The following is a 16,017-nucleotide window of genomic DNA, read 5'->3' as shown; positions in this document are numbered from 1 at the left end:
GTGCATGGGGAAAGGGCAGAGAAAGAGCGGTGTGAGACCCAAGCCACCTTCTCCCTCTCCTGCCAGCCCCGGGAGCACTTCCAAGCTGCCCTGAAGCAGCCGGGGAGCGGCCGGCAGTGGAGCGGAGAGGAGGGTCAGTGGTGAGGACAGGGCTGGGCAGGTGTTGGCTGGACACAGCTGGGTGAAGCAGCTGCGCCAGCTGTGCCCGTTGGAGAGCTGCCCGCAGCCATGGGGGCACCTTTCCCCAGCTGGGCAGCGGTGTTTCGGCATGGCTGGGCTACGGCTGGAGCATCCCCCCGTGGTGTGAGCAGGGGTTGCCCAGGCTGCACAGCCAGGCAGGGCTTACCCAAGGAGCGCGCTGACCCAGAGCTCCTTCACCACCCAGGAACTACAGAAAGAGAGGAGAAAGAGCCTGAGTGTCCTCTGCTCCCCATCCTGCGAGCAGAGGCGGGCTGCGGCACAGCCCTACGCCGTGGGGACGGCCACAGAGGCAGCAGGAGAGAGCCCCGTGGGGCAGGACCGAGGCGCTGCCCAGCCCTGCCGTGGGACGAGGCACCGAGACTCACCAGAAAGTAACAACACAGGAGCCGCAGGGCCAGATGAGGACAAGGGACTTGGTGTCCCTTCCTTCCTCCTCCTCGGGGCCATCGCCAGCCGCTCCCTTCCCGCCGCTCAACACCTGCAGCATGGCCAGGGCCAGGCAGAGCTGCGGGCACGGGGCGCTGCCACGTCTGCAGAGAAGAGCGTCAGGGAGTGACAGCCATGGGTGCCTCCAGCAGCAGGGTGCCGGAGGCCTGGGGCCTCCCCTTGGCTGTCCCTGCCCTGGGGCCAGGGCCAGGGCGTGGGAGGAAAGGCAGCTGGGGTCTGCGAGTCTTACTCGGCCTTGGCGATGACCAAGGTGTCGCTGTAGAGGAGGAGGTCCCTCTTCCTCGTCCTACGGCCCTGGGTCACGCGCACGCGCTGCCGTTGCAGCGGCTCGTGTGATGCTGCCACAGGCAGGCACTGCTGCCTGGGCTCAGGGTCATCCCTGCGGAGCAGACGGCGTCGGCCATGAGCAAGGCGGCTGCTGCGGGTCCCGGCTGTGCCGGCCAGCGTGTCCCCAAGCCATGGGGGGAGCTCATCTGGAGCCGAGGCAGCAGTTCAGCTGTCCCATCTTGCCGAGCTCGAGAGCAGCCTCCCGTGGGACACAGCGGACTCGCTCGGGAGAGTGCCCAGCTGGCCCAAGGGAGGCTGCCAAGGGGGGTCCCGGTGCCCACAAGCACTGTGACAAGAACGCTGGGCAAGAGCTGGACTCTGCCCAGTGACGCTCTCTACTGGCACAGCACCGTCCCTGCAGGCAGTGGGCCCGGGGCAGTGGGGCCAGCACCGGGTTCCAACACTGTGATGCCAAGTGGGGGGGTGCTGGTGGGGGAGGGGCTCCGGGGGGCTCTCCCCAGGATGCCCATGTCTCTCTCCTACTGTGGAGCCCAGAGCTGGGCACAGCGCTCCTCACCAGCACTGAGCAGAGGGGAAGGGTCACCTCCCTCCAGCTGCTGGCAAGGCTTTGCCCAGTCCAGCCCAGGCTACCACTCACCGCCGCATTTGGGCAAGGGCACCTTGCTGGCTCCTGCTCACCTTTGTGTCCACCAGGGCCCCTGGGGCCTTCTCTGCCACACTGCTTTCCATCAGCTTTCCAGAATCATAGCCTCATAGAATCATCTAGCTTGGAAGGCACCTTTAAGATCACCGAGTCCAACCGCCAACCTAACACTGCCAAAACCACCATTAAACCATGTCCTGAAGCACCACGTCTGCCCGTCTCTTCAATACCTCCAGGGATGGCCATTCCACCACTTCCCTGGGCAGCCTCTTCCAACCTTTGATAAGCCTTTTGGTGAAGAAATGTTTCCTACTATCCAATCTAAACCTCCCCTGGCATAACTTGAGGCTATTTCCTCTTCTCCTATCGCTTGTTACTCAGGAGAAGAGATCGAACTCCTCCTCTCTACAACCTCCTTTCAGGTATTTTTGATGAGTCATAAGGTCCCTCTCAGACTCCTTTTCTGCAGACTAAATAGCTCTGGTTCCCTCAGCCACTCCTAATACTTCTCTAGACCAGTCACTAGCTTCGTTGCCCTTCTCTGGTCATGCTCCAAATCTCCATAATATGGACGACTTCGGCACAGCAGACTAGTTTACTGCTTTTTCCTTCTGGCAGCAGCAGCTCTGAATAAAGTGTTCATCACGGCTGATATTCAGGGTGGAGCAGCTTTTCCTCAGCCCAGCACACAGCTCTGTGAGCGTTCATCTCCTGTGTACTTTTTTCAAAGTCCTCATTTTGCATGCAGCAGTCCTCCTGAATGGTGGGTGTTCTCTTGCACTGCTGCTATGAATGAAATCATTGACATTACACTGAGTACTATTTTTATAACTTTTGGCTACAAAGTGGGAGTTTTAAAACATAAACTAGTCTAACAAAACATTTTATAAACTCATAGAATAATATCACCAGCCCTGAAGGGAATAAAACAATTCTTCAAACTTCCAGGAACTTTCAGTGACATTATTCACATTTGTTTTCACTTAGATTATCTTAAAACACTAGTTTTGTTAAAAAAATTTCAAGGTTAGATACAGATATACATAGCTTTATGCAGCCTTTTAGGCATACTAATGGTGGCAACTGAAGGTCAAATGATGCATTTTCTAGAATTGTCTGGTTTTTTTCTATACTGTATTAGAACTAATTGGAAAACAGCAAAAAATTGGTTTTCTGTGGAAAAAAATAGTAAAATGTACAATTTTGAAAATCTAAAGTTTAATAAATATACGTGTTCAATGGTCATGCTTATGTTTCCCCTCTGAGACCATGACAATAACATTCAGTGGAGCTGCAAATCCATAATTGCTTTGTCATTAAACTTCAGTGTGACAGCAGCTCAATTCTGTTCAAGTCACTATGGGAGCTTCATTTGTGGCAAGGAAGGAAAAAAGGAAAGAAAACTGAGATACCTCTGGACAAATGAGGAGTGTGACCCTGAAGATAGCTCTTGCTCTCCGTTAGCTACACAGAGAGCCCAAATAGCAAGGCTACACTAAACAGCTAATTTTCAGATTGATAGAGGCAGGTGAATTGAATTTCAGTTTAAAGGTCTGCTTGCCTCGCTTTATTAATACGAACTTTATACCTCCAACTTTTGCAAAACTTTGACTAAGGAAATCCTTGATAAGGAAACACCGTCTAAGTACAGGCTTCATTTGGCTTCACATTTGTCCAGATCCCACTTGCCAAAAATATGAGGCTGGATTCTGCTGATCTGTCTCTATTAACCTCTACCCAGACAACCGCACTAATATTCAGCCAAGGAGATGATCATGTTGACAGTTCCTGTTGGCCTTGAAGAGTTATTTACAGAGTCAATTTCTATTTACGCAGTTATGATTTCCATGGAAGAACTTATTTGTTTAGAGAGGAGTTAGAGTCTAGCCAAGGGTCTCGTAGTATCAGCTTAAGCATGTCCCTAAGTTCCGGGGTCAGATCAAGTGCAGGGAGAAAAGGAAGTACACGGGCAAGTAGGAGATGTGGACAGACAAGAAGAATCCTGAGAGTGTTACTGAGGAAGGATGATGTTATTGGAAGGGAAGAAAAGTAGAAGTCATGTAAATTGGTCTGGTTCAAAAACTATATAAAAACTAAGTGACCTTGACCCATAAAAGTGGAACAAGAAGTTTGAATTTGTTGATAGCACTTAGAATCTTGTGGGTCACAAGCAAGAGAGATAGTCTGTAAACCAGTATTTTATCCTTTATTAGGTAATGGTTGATGTCAAAAAGGACACAAAGGAAGAACTTTTCTTGATGGCATAGCTTACCTTCCAAACTGTTTTTAAAATCAGGACTAGAGTACAAAGACCCCTCCAGGTCTGACCCTTGAAGTCTTCTGGGCTTGAAATATTTCACTATTTCTCTTTGCAAGACTAAAGCTTTATCTGTCTGCTTGCAAAATATTAAGCATGCCTTTACATTTTCCCTTGAGAAAAAATTATATGTCTGTTATGTAGTTGTGACAGGTATATAATGTTATTTCCAAAATCAAGTATGTATGTTCTTCATTAGAAGATGATACTAAGTATAGAGTGTATCTCTAAGAACTCGTGCTTGTACCTGAATTCCTCAAATAACATTCTAGGAAAATAATTAAATCAACTGTGGTACATTTTTGCAGTAGTTAATGATTGCCATATGTGAGTATCATGAATGTCAATAACATTGGAGGAGTGCACACACATAGAAATATTATAATGGAAAAAGAAGGGGAAAAGATTACTTAAACCAACTTCTGTGCCAAAAGGAGAGCAAACAAGTATGCTGAGTCTTCTGCACTAATTTAGATTTGATTTCTTTCTTGTTATTTTGCATGAGGATATCAAAGTTCTTGACACGTTGAAAATAAGTTATCTGAAGATATGGGTTTTTTTCATAAAAATGTCGTATTTGCCATGTGTGCTCATCTCAGTTCTTCCTTTGTAAATCAGATACCTTTCACAACACCATCAGCATACAGACAAAGACTCTTCTACACATAGTAAGAATCTCTACCCAGCATGCATCTTCAAAGACTGATGAAGAGCACCCACTGACTTGAAAAGAACACATTCCCTTGATGGAAAGGTCATATTTATGTAACATCTATTTCGCAGCATGCTCTAGATTGTGCATATAGAAAACAGGGTAGAAAACGAACAAGTACTGCAGAAAACCTCATTTCAGATTAAATCATCTTCTGATTTGGACCTTCTCTTGACAAATAAGCCTATGCTAGCTACAGAAGAGTGCTTTATTTAGTGTGGCTGTGGATTCCCTGCTATATGGAACAGAGGCACTGGTCCAGACCTGCTGTCCTGGAGATGTCTTGCTTAGCAGCATCCCAGATGTGAGGTGTTACAGAACGAGTGCAGAGGCTCATCTAGCCCTTGGGTGGTTATCTTTTTGTGGTCATCAGCATGGGTGCTAGTGGTACTGCTAGGGTAAGCTTGATCATATCAGGAGTGACTCCAGGGCCCTGGGGACTGGAGAAAGGGGCATGGGAGCTAAGGTGAGGTTCTCGTTGGTACTGCCAGCTGTGGTGGGTTGACTTTGGCTGGCTGCCAAATGTCCAAGACACACTCTCACTCCGCCTCCTCAACAGACCAAGGGGAGAAAATAAAATGAAAAAGACATCTGGGGGTCAAGACAAAAACAGAGGTGTCACTTACCAATAACCATTATGAGCAAAACAGACTCTACTTGGGGAAAATTAATTTGTTGATGATAAAACAGAGTCAGATGATGAAGAACAAAGATAAAACTAACAACACTTTCCCTGCACCCCCTCTTCTTTCCAGGCTCAACTTCATTCCATTCCTGACTCCTCTCCTTCCTCCTCCCTAGTGGCAAAAGGGGAATGGGAAGTTGTGGTCAGTCAATAATGGCTCCTCTCTGCTATCCCTTCCTCCTCACACTTTCCTCCTGCTCCAGCGTATGTTCCCCATGGGCTGCAGTTCCTGCCAGAAAACCTGCTCCAGCATGGGCTTTCCAAGGGCTGCAGCTTCCTTCAGGGCATATCCACCTGCTCCGGCATGAAGTCTCCACAGGCTGCAGTGTGCATATCTGCTCTCACATGGTCCTTTCCATGGGTTACAGCGTGACAACCTGCTTCACCATGGTCTTCCCCACAGGCTGCAGGAGAATCTCTCCTCCAGCCCTTGGAGCACCTTGGTCCTCTCCTTCTTTTCTCACCTTGGTGCTTGCAGGGGTTTTTTTTACACTTTTTTTTTTCCTCACCCCTGACTGCAGGGCAGTGTTTTGTCCTTTCTTAAATACGGTTTCCGGAGGCTCTACCACCTTGTCTGGGGTGCTCAGCTGTGCCATGTTGTGGGTTCCAGTTGGAACCGTCTGTGTCCAGCACTGGGCAGCCCTAGCCCCTCCTCACAGAGGCCACCCTGCAGCTTTCCTGCCAACAACTTGCTGCTGACACCCAATACACCATCCAGGGGGAAGGGCCAGGGTAGGAACAGATCCACCCTGTGGGTCAATGCCCGGATGCAGGATGAAGTCAGGACTTTGGCTCTTATGGACATGGTGCTCTTCGAGCAGCCTGGTCTAACTTTAAAGTTAACCTTGCTTTGAGCAGGGGTTGGACCAGGTGGCTTCTGGAGACTCTTCCAACTTAAATTATTTTACAGTTGTACACCTGTCTGCTGGAGAGATTGTATCTGTCCCCCTCCCTCAAGTATATCAGTATGTCTAATGACAGAAACTACCTCTCCCTATCTTATTTCTCAATGATTTATGTAAAGAGACTCATTCGTCTTAATATCACGAAGAAATTGATTCTTGAAAATCGTGACTGAAGCACAGAGGTGATATGAGATGATATGAGATGAAGTATACAATTGCCAGTTGATACAGGCTTTCTCAGCAGCAATTTTCCATCTTTATTCTCAGGCCTGATACCTGCCTACGTATCTACCTCGTGCCTTTAAGAAAACAAATGCTCCTACCTTCAACATGATTATCCTTATCAGCTGCTGAAGTAAAGAAAGCTAATATTCACCTTAAAATAATAGAAAACAGGTGAGAAAAATGAACGGAATAAACATTAACATGAATAAAAAATGGCTCATTAACATTCTTTAACTTTCATTAACAAGCTTGGGTTTTTTATTTTATTTTCAGTGGAAGGTATATTTCAGATAATTGAGCACATCAGAAAAATCCAGTCTTCTGTGATTATGAAACATATTTATACATACTTCAAGTTTTCAGTGGAAAATCACATTAACTGGAAGTGAATCAGCTATGTATCATTTTAAAAGAAGTCATAAGCATAGGGTTTTCCATATACTACTATAATTTATGTCCACAGCTCCCGTTGTATTATTGCATCCAAGGGTACTTTCCAGTAAACTAGAAAATAAAATAGGATCTATAAGACTGAGAAGGAATACAAAGAACATCCCTTTTAAACAATGGCCATGTCAAATCTAGTAAAATGAACTTCATATTTTTCTCAGGAAAGATGTTAATATTGTTTATCCACTTCAAACATCTGTTGGGGCTGTGTGTCATGGAAGAGGGCAGAAATTCATTAAAGGCCTGTGCAAGCTCAGATAAGAAGATGATATACAGAAATACATAAATGACAAGAAGACAGTCAGCCACATGAAATCCATATGTAGAGTTATAATGCATGTAATGTTGGAAGTAAAACTATGACAGTTTTTGGGAGACAGTTTCTCAATAAGACTAGGAAAGCCAAACTGTGTTTAGTTGAAACTTCAGTCACCCATAGTGCCCATGACGTGAGTGGACCTCCCAAACTTGAAGCCAAGATGAGTGAAGTAACCAAATTTTTTTCACTTGGCTGCAAGTGTAGCATTTACCTTAGTGGGATGGCACTTCTGGTGTATTCAAGTCATCTAAGCACAGGCAGCTAAATTAGGAACCTATATAAGGAAGCTCAAGTCCCTGTATAGATGGTGAAGCTTCCAGGGGAAAAAAAGTAAAGACTCATATTTTAATAATTCACCCTTTTCATTTCCTGGAAAAGAACCAAAAATTTAATTCTTAAAGTTACTTCAAATCTCTTTGCATTTTTCATATCGGCCCACATCATCAGAAAATATTCTCATTCTTTATGAAGGCAAGGCTATGTTTTACCTCAGTCTTCTGATCCACTTGAAAAAAAAACAAAAGCGCTTTCTCACAGTTCTTTTGCTTCCAATTCTTGTAACAGTAATCTAGTTTACAGGATTCTTTTGGGCTCTACTTTGTCTTATTTACTGGTAGACAGATTTTCTTAATCTGAATTATGTTGCTGCATGAGATTTGAGGTTGAAAAGCAGGTGTGAGAAAAGATGGAAACAAAAGATTTCTAGATTCTGTCACATTCTGTTATTCAAATATGTGGCGAAGAGATGGGAGAGGTACATCTGACTGATATGTCTTTTCCCATAGAGGTTTTTCTTTTCAGATGTTATTTCCCTGTGAAACTGACCCCAACACAGAAGATAGCCACTTTTCATCCTTGGCTATTTGTTATTTTATGGCTTTAGGTACACAAAAAGCAGCTGAAGTGAGGAGGCATCATTCCTCAGGTTCTTGACTCTCTCAGTTTAAGGATTAAAACATCCAGTTGACAAAATAAAATTGGCCATTTATGGAGTCTAGAAACAAATCAGTGATTCTTTCTGGTTTAATTCGACTGAATTTTTATTTATTGTGTTTCATAAGTATAAAAATGAAATTCTGTCTGAAGTAAGGTTGAACTTCTGTGCTACATCACCAATAACTATATAGAAACATCATAGATTTGTTTATTTGTACAGGAAACAAAAGTTAACTAGGAAACTCAGCATTGCAAAGCTGTCTGAAAGTTTATGCAAAGAGAAAATTTATAATCCCAGTGGTTTCATAGTTAGAACTCCTCCATCAACATCCTAACATTGACTGAAGGTCTACTGAGTTTTACCTTTAAGAGGATCTGGATGGCATGTTTAGCAAATCATAATGTCAAAAGCTGCCAATAAATCACACTTGAAAAGAAATCTCATTTCTGTAGAAGAAGTGGCTAAGAAGCAGGCCCATCCCCCTTTACTTCTAAAAAAGAGGTTTTTATTGCAGTGGGTTCCAAACAAAAGCAACTATTTTTCCAGCAGAATAATTATTCAAAATAAAATCGCCCATTATATTCTACAGCAAAATCTCAAACATTTTGATTAACTCAACACAAGGAGTCCTTTGAAGCCTGCTTTAAAGGTGGAAAAAAAATGGATTTAGGTCTATACATTTCACACTCCATAGACAGATTAATAATCAGATATTTTTAAGCAATTTCCCTTCTAAAATCAGGAAGGCAATTAACATAACACTATGTTTTGTGGATAAGCACTTATGTTGACCATTGCCAAACCCTTTGTCAGGCAAATTTTAGGCAAACCAACATTATTTTTGTTTTTTAATTAGTTTATGGTGTTAGTAAAATTCTAATTTTTACCATAGTGATCTAACTTGTTCCCTTCCTCTGCCAAATCTACTTCTATAAAGCATGGAGTAACTGCCTTATAAAACTCATATGCCGGACTGCTTCCCAAGGACGCTTTCTGTAATAATTGCCTCTCTTCAGGTCCCTCCAGCTCCTCCAGAGCAATTCCATCCCCATTTTCAGCCAAGTCCTTCCCAAGACTCTCTGATCAAGAACAGAAAATCCCAGGTGGTTTTTCCACAGTCTGTGCTGAAGCCTTCTTCATGGTACAGGACTGTGCAATCCTTCTCTTTTGCTACGCAGGGCTGCTAGAAGTGTGATTACTAGGGAAATCATTAGCAATGTTTGCTGAGTAAAGGCCAAGTGATCACAGGTAAACGCAGCTAGATTTTCATCAGAAATTAAACTTTCATTGACAGGTTTTTCACTCTACTATATCTACATACAAACATCCACATATTGTATTTTTGACAATATGAAAGGCTATTTCCAGGCTTTCCACTCACTACAGAGGAAACTGGGAATAAAGTTTATGGCAAAATCCTACTGAACTGCCAAAAACCCCAAGTAGTTTGTTTTAAAAACCTTTCCAAAGTGGTAAAAAAGACCCACTGTGTTGCTTTTCCATAGACATAGTCATTTACTCAAAATATTCCACTCTGTTCAATCACAACCCATTTCCACAGGTGAATGACTCATTTCTGTTCCCAGCTCACCACCTTAATTCTCATTTCTTGTTTGCCTGCTCTACAGGAGTGACAGAGAAAAGTTAAAGCGTGTGGCAAGAAAACAAAGTGCCTTAAACAGAAGTGAGCATGTACTGAACAACATGTTGGTGAAGTCAATCGGTGAAACCTACTGAAATCAATGAGATTGCTCCCACTCATTTCCACACGCATTGGGCAAACCCTTTGATGGCTTTCAAGGCTTTCAAGGCTTGATGGCTTGAAGGCTTTCAAGGAGATATGCACCAAGGACTCTTAACAACACTATGAAATGATATGTCCAATTATAGTATGTTCTTCACATAATAAAACATTCCTGCTCAAGTTTTCCGCCTAACTGGGAGGTGATATCCAAAATATATTTCTACAGCTGTACAAGTACAAGTAAGTACAAGTAAGCAAATCCATTACATATGATCAATGCAATTTTTCAGATGTGTTCAAATTGTCAAGGTCCCAAACTAATTTCAGACCATCTTTCTCTTAGCTTAAACTGGAGGTAAATATGGAAAAGAAAGAAGCAGTCTGTTGAACATGGACTTTATTTCAAAGCATATAACTACTCTGGCATTTGGCATTACCTCAACATGGCTATGGGCAAGCAGCCACCCTGCAAACTTAAAGACATTCTGTGAACTTAAGCTATAATTTTGGAAACAGCTTGCTGCTTATCCATTGAAAACTAATACTGTTTTTTTCCAGTGTGCTGTTCATTTGCTGGAAAACTCGCCTCTCCCTCACATAAAGCCAGAAATGCTTGTGTCTCCCTGTTTTGTTATTTCCCAAAAGTAGAATGGTACATTGAATAGCAAAATAAGTAGCATCTGCAATCCTCAGATGGAAGAAAAGACAACATTCCCCATAGTATCCAATATAAATATCTGCAATAAACACACCTTGAAAGGCTTAACTGGAGGACAACATGAACATTTCAATGCAATACTTCGACTTTTTGCATTCTGTGGTTCAAGTGAAAAGGACACATCTTTGGTTTAGCACATCTCAGGTTTTCAGAGGACGGATCATAATAGAAAGCTAACATTTAGCCTGAAGAAAACAGCTTCAGAGTTGTAGTTGCTAGTTTTGTCATAGTTGTTCTTTCAGACAGAATTGTCTGTCCTGGTTCAGCCTAGCCATTCTCCGAAACTACAAAGTCACTACTCAGTCCAAGGAATTGGTGGGAGGAAAATGTTTATTTAATCAATTATTTATTTATTTTCAAATTTACACCTCTATGACTGCATAAACACCATACTTTAATTTGGAGTTATAAAATATCATAAAATCTTTAAGTGATTGATGGGGTGACTATGCAAACTTTGCCAACTTGCTTTTCCAATAATTCAAGATAATCCAACGTCTGTGTGTATGAATTTCTGTTTTCAAACTTTTCCAAGCTGCAGAAGGACTTAGACTTTGTTTTGAGAGGATTTTAAACCATGATTGTTTTAATATCTTCCATTATTGTAAGCAATGGTTTCTGATAACTTCAATTTGTCTTTCAGGCAGCACAATAGAGACGACAATGCCATCATATTCTCAATACAGTGGTTTGATTCAGCAAGAAATATGCCAACACAATGGTGCTTCCCCCCCTCCCCCCCCCAACACCCACACCCAGTTATTCAGAGAGAGTCAAAGTTCAATGTAAAGGTATCTTTTGTGAAATGTAGAGACATATTCTGTGACATACTGAAGGGGAAGAGACCTTCAGTGGGGTCAGGCCAGCCTATAGGCCACAATTCTGTGACCAGAATGGTCTGTGCAAGAGACAGCAAGTCCTTGTGAGAAATTTCTCTGCAGGGAAGTCTCAACTTTCAACAAGAATGGGCTTAAAAACTGGGCAAGAAGGTTTCCATTCCTTTCAAAACAGTTGATTATTCAGTATTTCCTATTATATCTCTTGATAGCCTTGCATTCCTATTAGTGCAATCATGTAATTGGTATAATTTGATTTCACAGAGGTCAAGAAACTCTAATTGCCTTCTTCATTCCCATTAGAATCAGAAGTTCAGAAAACTTTGACCAGTGTGAATTCACTTCTCCCCAGTGTACAGAATCCATGGCTTTTGGAGTTGTATATTTCAGTTGTTTTATCGAAGGAAATAACAAACGTAATTTTCTCTTTGGCCATCCGGAAAGACATGATAGCTAAAATAAGTGATATATGTTCTTTTACATATAGGTTTCTGGTCTATCAGGGTCATTTAATTTTTCAGTTTTGCCATTGACGAAAATGAAGAAATTTTCATTGCTGTTGTTTTTTAACACTCACAATTCTTCTTACAGGCTGCCAGTGTGATTTATTGGACTAAAAGCTTTTAAAAATTAAACAACTAGTTTAAGTTATCTTTGCTAGAAGTAACTCACAGGGCTATTATTCTCTCATGAGATAGAGTCTAATGGTATCGTTTAATATAACAGCAAAGCCCGTTTAACAGCAAGCTGTTGCCGGCAGCATCAGGGCTCGCTCCTTGCCCCTAGACAGTCATTCCTGCCTTCTTTCTTACATTAATGCACATCTGACTTTCAGTGAGCCAGTGTACAGAGACAAAGAGCAAAAAACCTCAGTCATTCTTTGGAAGACTAGGATTTTGGGGTGGGTGGTGAGGTTCACTCCCAGAAGCAGATAATCATAGGGTCAGAAAAATACCAGTCCTCATCTAGGGGAAGCAGTGGGAATATGGAACAAAGAGCATCAGTGGGAGCAGAGGGAGTACACTACCGAAACTTCAGGCTGCCTGAGCTATATGTAACATAAAACAGAACTGTAAAATGGGTGATACCATCTCTTTACTGTGAGATAGGTAGGAAACCAAATGTAAAATGGTCAGTGCTTATTTCTTTCCTTTGACTATTGAGGGAGCTAATGGAAAAATAACAACCAGCTACCCATAAACCCATGGTTAGAAGCTCTCCTGTGGTGACTAGAGCACATGAAAATTCAAAATTTTTGGTTTTCAGAAAACAAAAGCACTTTGACCTTTAGTTGTAAACAGAAACAAGATTTGAAAAACTAAATAGAACATATTAGATGATTAGGTAGAACACAGAAGATGATTAGGGGACTAGAACATGTCTCTTATGAAGAAAGGCCGAGTGACTTCAGTTTTTTTAGCCTGGAGAAGAGAAGAATAAGGGGGGATCTTATCAATGCTTATAGATACTTAAAGGGTGGGTGTCAGGAGGATGGGGCCAGGCTCTTTTCAGTGGTGCCCAGCAACAGGACAAGAGGTTATGGGCACAAACTTGAGCATAGGAAGTTCCAGCTAAACATGAGGAGGAACTTCTTTACTTTGAGGGTGGCAGAGCACTGGAACGGGCTGCCCAGAGAGGTGGTGGAGTCTCCATCTCTGGAGATATTCAAAACCCACCTGGATGCGTTCTTGTGCAACCTGGTCTAGGTGACCCTGCTCTGTCAGGGAGGTTGGACTAGATGATCCCCAGAGGTCCCTTCCAACCCCTTCCATTCTGTGATTCTGCGATTCTGTGATATCCTGACTTGGAAAAGTCATCGAGTCCAACCATACACACGCACACAAAACCCCCCCCAAAAACCAACAACAACAAAAAAAACCAACAAAAAACCCTCCAACAACCTACAATCTCTGCCACTAGAGCATGCCCTGAAGTGCCACATCCAGACATTCCTTAAATACCTCTAGGGATGGTGACTCCACCACCTCCCTGGGCAGGCTCTTCCAGTGCCTGACCACTCTTGCAGTAAAGTAATTCTTCCTAATATCTAACCTAAACCTCCCCTGCTGCAACTTCAGACCATTTCCTCTGGTCCTGTCATTATTCACCTGGGAGAAGAAGCCAACACCCACCTCTCTCCAACCTCCTTTCAGGTAGTTGCAGAGGGCAATGAGGTCTCCCCTCAGCCTCCTCTTCTCCAAGCTAAACATGCCCAGCTCCCTCAGCCTCTCCTCATATGACCTGGTCTCCAGACCCCTCACCAGCCTGGTAGCTCTCCTCTGGACACGCTCCAGCACTTCAATGTCCCTCTTGTACAGAGGGGCCCAGAACTGAACACAGACTCGAGGTGAGGCCTCCCCAGTGCTGAGTACAGAGGCACGATCTGTACCTGCTCCTGCTGGCCACGCTATTCCTGATACAAGCCAGAATGCTGTTGGCCTTCTTGGCCACCTGGGCACACTGCTGGCTCATGTTAAGCTGGCCAGCCACCAGCACCCCCAGGTCCTTTTCTGCCGGGCAGCTTTCCAGCCACTCTTCCCCAAGCCTGTAGCGTTGCTTTGGATATATACATATATACATGTATTCTGATTTTTGGTTTTTTTTTTTTAGTTTTTCTCAGAATATTTTTTTCTTTAAAAAGATGTGCTTTAAAGCTTTTTTTGTAAGGAGAAGGGTCCTAACTTTTTTTAAAATCAATGCAAGATCACCAGAAACATATTTTTTCTGAAAATGTTACTTCAAAATCTCTACAAAACTGCAAATAATTGTTTATAACAACTTTGCTTATTAACATTATTAGTGAATTCTTACAAGCTTTAGCACTTAGTAAGAAGAATGGAGAATCAATTTTTAACTGAAAGAGCTAATTATTTCTCCAGGCTATCACATAAGGAAAAACAGAGGAGCCAATTACATTGCAAGTACTCTCCTACTTTGGGGTAATGCACTCTCTTGGTGCTTTGGTTTCGTAGATGGTCTCTTCTGAGGGGTGGGAGATCATTGCCACGATATTTGTACTATGTTGCTACACAAAATGCAGTGCTTCTTCAAGCTTTTCATGCCTAGGGATCTTTTTACACCTTCTCCAAAAGTAAGATCATAAATATTATTTTTAAAACGTGTCCTTCTAAAAATTAGCAGGAATGGTTTCTTGGAGTTCTGTCCCCTTTTTTAAATTATTCCTTCCAACACTGTATCGAGGTGGTTAAATTCTGTGTTGTGAGTAATGACACGTGGCTTCAATATCCCAGGTGAAATTTAATTAAAGTTAAGCATGGAAGTAAATGTTTGCAGGACTGACACTTTAAGCAACTTTGTAAAAATAAATTTAGAAGATGATTGATTCTTTCCTTTCCTCTTTCTTTTTCCTTGGATCTCAAGGGAACCATTTACATGACTCTACTGTAATTTATATAGTTTTATGAAACTTTTTTTCTTCCCCAAAACACATTATTCTACTAAAAGTATTGAGCATTAAATATGACCCCTCTGAATCCAGCTCTGTTCTCCTCACCAAGTTATCAGCCAGGCCTACTGTACCCATTCATGTATATACTTACAATTTCAGATGGTGAAATTTAAATATTACTTGGCATTTTAATCCAAAGGTATTGATTTTCTCACTTTTATGAAGAGTTGCATTGTCCACTTTTTTTCAGTGCAGAGTCATTAGTGTGTTGAAGCTTTACGCTGAAATCTATTTTAAATATATTCCTGGGTTTTTGTTAGCAGTCCACCTAAATTTTCCGATTTTCATGAGTAATTATTCTCTTTTTGTACTTTTCTTTGCAGTACTTACTTTTAATCTGAAATATCTGTGTAGTCTTTTCCACAGCATTTTTTGTTTTCTTTTTTATTTCTTAGATTTATGAGTTTAAGTTTCACAGATCCATGATTCCTCATTTTAATAACAGCATTGATTCAATTTTGCTAGTCTAAGACATTTCTTCGCCTTTGGTGTGTACCTGTGTCTTGTGAATATTGTCATGTGGCAATAATAAATCATTCTCTGAATTACTTCAGCACCATCAAAGTCATTGTAAGCTAAAGAAAATTAGACATTTAAAAATAACTGTCTTTAACATGGCCTGGGAGGTGTTAAAAGAAGCATATGAAACCATAAGAAATTAACATACCTGGAATGCAGCACAAGAATGTGACTCTCATATCATTATGTGTTATGGAAGAGCGAATTGTTACGTTTTTCTCCAAACTGAGTTTTGTTTTGATTAATCATTTAAGAAATGACAGAAGAAATGAAAGCAATGCTGCACGTGCACCTTATATTTGGCACACACAGAAGTGTTTCTAAGACTGAGGTCTCAGAATGAGGCCATGTGATCTCCCTGTTTTATGCACGAAAGCAGGTCCATATGTATTCCTGTGTGCAAAAATTATCATAATCTATGTCTTTGACTGGTAAATCTGTAGACACATGGGACTCATAACCTGAAAATTTGGCTGGTAGCATGAAAACATCCAAAAGTATACCTGAAAACTACATGATACTGCAATTTTTCATCTAATTTCAGATTTCAATAAAGAGCGTATTACAACATAAATTCTGGTGTCTGTGTAACTCAGAAGTTA

Source organism: Rissa tridactyla, chromosome 1 (genome assembly GCF_028500815.1).
Source record: "Rissa tridactyla isolate bRisTri1 chromosome 1, bRisTri1.patW.cur.20221130, whole genome shotgun sequence".
NCBI lineage: Eukaryota > Metazoa > Chordata > Aves > Charadriiformes > Laridae > Rissa > Rissa tridactyla.
The sequence above is the reverse complement of the archived record's forward strand: the minus strand, read 5'-3'. Positions refer to the sequence as shown.